Source organism: Arachis ipaensis, chromosome B1, assembly GCF_059453495.1.
Source record: "Arachis ipaensis isolate K30076 ecotype BB chromosome B1, ASM5945349v1, whole genome shotgun sequence".
In the NCBI taxonomy this organism is placed as follows: domain Eukaryota; kingdom Viridiplantae; phylum Streptophyta; class Magnoliopsida; order Fabales; family Fabaceae; genus Arachis; species Arachis ipaensis.
The window spans coordinates 50,859,806-50,865,499 of NC_142436.1; the positions used below are offsets into that span (position 1 = coordinate 50,859,806).

The 5,694-nt window shown below is 39.8% G+C and overlaps 1 non-coding gene across 1 annotated transcript; it reads left to right on the plus strand.

Moving 5' to 3' along the window:
• The first annotated feature begins 2,553 nt into the window (after nucleotides 1-2,553).
• LOC148576528 (small nucleolar RNA R71) lies at nucleotides 2,554-2,657 on the plus strand. The gene has a single exon (XR_015904463.1). It is a non-coding gene; the product is annotated as a small nucleolar RNA R71 (small nucleolar RNA).
• The last annotated feature ends 3,037 nt before the right edge of the window (nucleotides 2,658-5,694 follow it).

The window sequence follows — 5,694 nt, forward strand, 5'->3', positions numbered from 1 at the left end:
GATTCTAAACAAAGTGACTACCCTAAGTAATTGAAACTAAAGCATTAAAACATGTGAATGGTATACTTGTCATGAATTTTGAAATCCAGAGGAACTTCTTGCTTTTCATAAACTGTGTTCAAAAAGAACACCAAACTTAATGTTTGGTTGTGCACCTTGAATGAAAGATGGAATTCAATTTGAGTAAGATTTGGGAGTGCCATCAGGCACACCAAACTTAGAGACCAATTGTAATTTACATGCACGGTTTAGTGCACTTAATCAATAGTTGTCCTGAGGATTCAAGTTCATGCATAAGAAACCATGCTTTATTAGATGTAAAGCAAAGCACTAAAGATTAAGGATACTAAAAAAAAGATTAAGGATACTAAAAAACATGGGTTGCCTCCCATGAAGCGCTTCTTTAACGTCACTAGCTTGATGGTTGTCCCTTGTTAGGGTGGATTGTAGTGCTTGACGTCCTCTCCTCTCACTATGAAAACGTCCCCTCTTGATTCATTCATGACCTCTAAATGTTCCATAGAAAGAACTTTCTTGATTGTGAACACTTGAGGGAGCTGGGAAGGAATGGTCTTGAGGCCAGGTGGGATTGGCAGATAATGACTTGAGATCACTTTATCTCTCGGAGAAAAACCTTCAGTGGGAATTTTCTTGTTTCTCCATCCTCTTGGCAATCTCCCTATCACTCTTCCCTTTCTCTTGAGGATTTCTTCATTGACCTTTATGTCAGGAGGATCCTTCTGATCTGTTTCCACTGATTCTTGTGGCTCTAACTCTTGCAACTCTTGTTTGCCTTCCAATGACTGTTTTAGAGTCTCAGCTGCTGGATTACTTTCCTCCAAACACGGATGGCTACTATCATCTTTAGGCTTTTCAGATTCTGGTTCAGGCTTAGATGCAGGTTTGAAGACTTTGAAAATGAGCTGTTCATCATGTATTCTCAGAATTAGTTCTCCTTGTTCTACATCTATGAGCGCTCTAGTAGTGGCTAGAAATGGTCTGCCCAGAATGATAGGGTGTAAATAGCTTTCCTCCATGTCCACAATGACAAAGTCTGTGGGGAAATAATAATCTCCTACTTTCACCAGCACATTTTCAACTACCCCTTCAGCTTGCTTCTGAGTTTTGTCAGCCAGTTGTATGATTACATCAGTGGATCTCACCTCGTTCAGTTGTAGCCTCTTCATAAGAGTTAGAGGCATCACATTTATGCTAGCTCCTAGATCACAGAATCCTCTGTCAATTTTTGTTTCCCCTATGATGCAAGGGATATGAAAACTTCCTGGGTCCATTTTCTTAGAGAGTGTGTCCTTCTTGATGAGAGCACTGCATTCTTTGTTCATTGTTACCGTTTGTCCTCCCTTCAAAACTCTTTTCTTGCTTAACAATTCCTTTAAATACTTGATGTGTGTGGGCATTTGATGAAGAATCTCAAGAAAGGGAATATTGACATGCAGAGAATTAAATGTCTCTAGAAACCTTGAATAGGTTTTCCTTTTTTCACCTCCTCCTAACCTCTCAGAAAATGGTGCTTTTGGTTGGTATACTTCCATCATGCCTTTTTGCAGATCCTTGGCTTGCTCAGTTCCACTTTCCTGCTTAACTTCTTCCACATCTTCTTTCAAGATTTCTGGTTCCTGCTGTGAGGACCTGATTCCTTCTTCTTCTGAGACTTCCTTCAATATGGTGATGGCCTTGCACTCTTCCCATCTTACTCTCTTTTGTTCCCCCTTAGGATTCTTTTCTGTGTCACTAGGGAACACTGCAGTTGATTTGGGTGCCTGTTGAGATAGCTCTCCTACTTGAGATTCCAACCTTTTGAGTTTTTCACCATGGTTTCTTAAGGTAGTTCTCACATCATCCCTGAAGCTCTTCAATTCAATTATGTCTTGGCTCATGGTTGCCATCATTCCTTCCATCCGGTTTAATTGATCTTGAAATTGTTGGTTCGGATTAGGTTGGGTATGTTGATTATTTTGGCCATGATATGATGATTGGGGGTAAGTGTTTTGTGTGGCTTGGTATGATCTTTGGTTGGAGTTTTGGTATGTGGAATTGTTTTGTTGGTTGTGGTTGTAAGGTTTGTGGTTTTGTGGTTGGGTTTGTTGGTTTCCCCACCCAAAGTTTGGGTGATTTCTCCAGCCTGGGTTGTAAGTGTTGGAGTGTGGATCATATGATTGCCTTTGTTGGTTTCCCACATAGTTAACCTCATCCCAATCACCTCCTTCAATGCCTACTTCCTCTTGATCTTGTGTGTGTATTGCAGCCACTTGCTTTGTTTCTAATTGCCTGGTAAGCTCTGCTAGTTGCTTGGCAAACACCTTGTTTTGGGCTAGAATTGTATCAACATGGTTCAGCTCCATGACTCCCTTAGTGTTGTGCCTTTCTGATGCATAGTAGTACTCATTCTCAGCCACTGTCTCGATCACTTCAATGGCTTCTTCCACGGTCTTTTTCTTGTTCAATGAACCTCCTGATGAATGGTCTACAGCCTTCCTTGATTCATAAGAGAGCCCATCATAGAAGATGTGCAATTGCACCCAATCATGGAACATGTTTGGTGGGCATTTCCTTGTCAAGTCCTTGAATCTCTCCCATGCCTCGTAGAGAGTTTCACCATCTTGTTGTCTAAAAGTCTGGACCTCAGATCGAAGCCTATTGACCTTTTGTGGAGGGTAGAAACGTGCCAGAAACTTGCCTTCCACCTCATCCCATGTGGTTAGACTCCCCCTTGGGAATGATTCCAGCCACTTAGCTGCCTTGTCCCTAAGTGAAAATGGGAACAAGAGCAGTTTATAGGCATCTTCCTGGACTCCATTGGACTTCACAGTGTCACAAATTCTCAGGAATTTTGTGAGATGTTGGTTTGGGTCTTCATTAGCACTTCCTCCAAAGGAACAATGATTTTCCACCAATGATATTAGCTGTGGCTTGAGCTCAAAATTGTTGGCCTGAATGGGTGGTTTCTGGATGCTACTACCACAATTCCCAGAGGTTGGGTTTATGTATGAACTAAGAACCCTCCTTGATGAGATATTTTGGTGAGAAACGAATTTCTACCAAAACACCCAAAACTAACCGGCAAGTGTACCGGGTCGTATCAAGTAATAAAAACTCACGGAAGTGAGGTCGATCCCACAGGGATTGAAGGATTGAGCAATTTTAGTTTAGTGGTTGATTTAGTTAAGCAAATCGAGTGTTGGTTGGGTGATTTGTGACTTGCAGAATGTAAATTGCATGAAAGTAAAGAGTGCAGGGAATTAAATTGCTGAAACTTAAAGAACAAGAAATTAAATGGCAGAAACTTAAAGTGCAAGAAATGTAAATTGCGAAATCTTAAAGTGCAAGGAATGTAAATTGCTTGAAATGTAAAGGGGATTGGGATGTGGATTTGCAGAAATTAAACAAAGAAAAACTAAATTGCATCAAACAGAAGAGGAAAAGGGAGTTGGGATTGAACCGGATCTTATAACAGCAAAGTAAATGAACAATGAAAGCATTAAACAGAGAATTGAAATGAGAATTTAGATCTCAGGACCCAGAGACTAGAAAACCAAGTCTAGATCTCAATGCCTTCCTAGATCCCACAAGAACAATAGCAAGGAAATTTTAAATTGCAAAGAAAAGAGATGAAGATCAAGTAACAGAAACAGAAATGCTAATTCAATTAACAGTAAAGGAAACAGAGAGATCCAAGATTGAGATTGAAACAGAATTTCTTCAATTCTCCAATCCAAGATCCAAGACAAAAGTCAAATGAAATTGAAAGCAATGAAAGCAAGAAATTAAAGTTCACTCAAGTTCAAAAGCTCTTCGAAAACTATTATGAAAATTCTAAAAGGAAAGCTCTAAAAGAAAACTCTCCCGAAAAGCTCTCTGAACAAATTGAATTCTATCCTATTTATACACTTTCCAAAATGATCTTCAAGCCTTGAGTTGGGCCTTTGTTCTTGGTGGAATTGGGTTGAAAGAGGCCTTGGTTGATTGCTCTTGAAGATTGAAGAAGAACCGAAGTGAACCAATTGAACCGGAAATGGAGTTAGCCAACGTTGGTCTTCAACGTTAGGGTCAAAGTTAGGGGTCTAACTTTGACCCTAACTTTTCATATCAGCAAACCACATTCTTCTGGTTTAGACGTTGGCGCCAACGTTAGGGGTCTAACTTTGACCCTAACGTTGGCCTTGCTTGGTGTGATTGGTGCCAACGTTAGCCTCCACGTTAGGGGGCTAACGTTGGCGCAAACGTTGCCTACTCCCCCATTGTGATTTAAGTGCCAACGTTAGCCTCCAAGTTAGGGGGCTAACGTTGGCGCAAACGTTGGTAGCCCAGGGAGAAACTCTCAAGTTCCAACGTTAGCCTCCAAGTTAGGGGGCTAACGTTGGAGCTAACGTTGGCTACTTCCAAAGAGTGATTCATATGCCCAACGTTAGCCTCCAAGTTAGGGGGCTAACGTTGGGGCTAACTTCATGCAACCCGGTTCAATTTTCACTTATTCCATTGTCCTCTCTTCACTCCTAGCCATTCCTCTTTGCTTCAACCTTTCTCCAAGCCTTCTTCACCTATCATTGATCAACCAAACTAATCAAAGTTTTGCTCAAAATCATGAGGTATTCAATCTTCCACAATATGCAACAAATATAGTTCAAAACCTCATGAAATGGCATGAATTCACATATGGTTGGTTCAATCAAGAGAAACATGAAAATCTACTCAATTAGCTTGCTTGTAGCTTAAGAAAGTGCATAATTCTAATGAAAACAAAAGAAAAAGACTAGCTAAAATGGGCTAAGATGACTTGTCATCACAACACCAAACTTAAAGCTTGCTTGTCCCCAAGCAAGAAATGAATTTATTAAGAAGAAAGAATGAAATGGAAGAGGAAGTTCATGCTAGCAAAGTGTTATTGATAGTTCATGGGGTTTTATGTGGATATGCAAATGCTCACTTCTTATTGACTCCTAGGCCTAGAAAGTTTCCTTCAAGTTTCAAGTGACATACTGCTATGACCTCTCATTATTCCTTTATCCTTGGCTATTACTTTATTCAAAAGCTTTATTTGAGTGTCATGTGTAGCAAGTTCATTTTCTTTTTATACTTGACACATTATTCACCATAGACACTTGGCTCACATTCCTTCTTAAAACATTGATGCCCAGCACCTCTTTGGGCTACTAAATGCTTTGTAGTTAGGTTGCTCTTGATAGTGGATTTTCAGCTGATGATCCCGGGTTAGTTAACCCAAGTCACCAAGTGTTGAGGCACTCCTAAGAGCTTACTAATCCAAGCAGATCCTAGTACAAAAACATCACAGGCATATATTTCAGAGTTCAAGCTATTGGTGTCCAGCTTTATTTCTTTTTGTTTTTCTTTTGTTTTGCCACCTTTTAGCTTTCTTTGTTCTTTCTTTCTTTTTTTTGTTTTTCTTTCTAACCAAGGAATTCTATTCAATTGAGATTCATAGACAATAGGCCACTCTCTACTTAGAAGGAGATATCTTAGCTCTTTATTCACTAAAGTGAGTTATAATGCAATCACACACACCACCACTTACTTTTATTCCACTTCTAACTAACAGAGACCATTTCACTTCACATTCAAACTGTTCTTTTATTAAATTTAAAGATGCAGGGGACAACACATACTTCTTGTTAAGTGAAAATGAACACACAAGCCAACACATAAAAAACCAGCCTA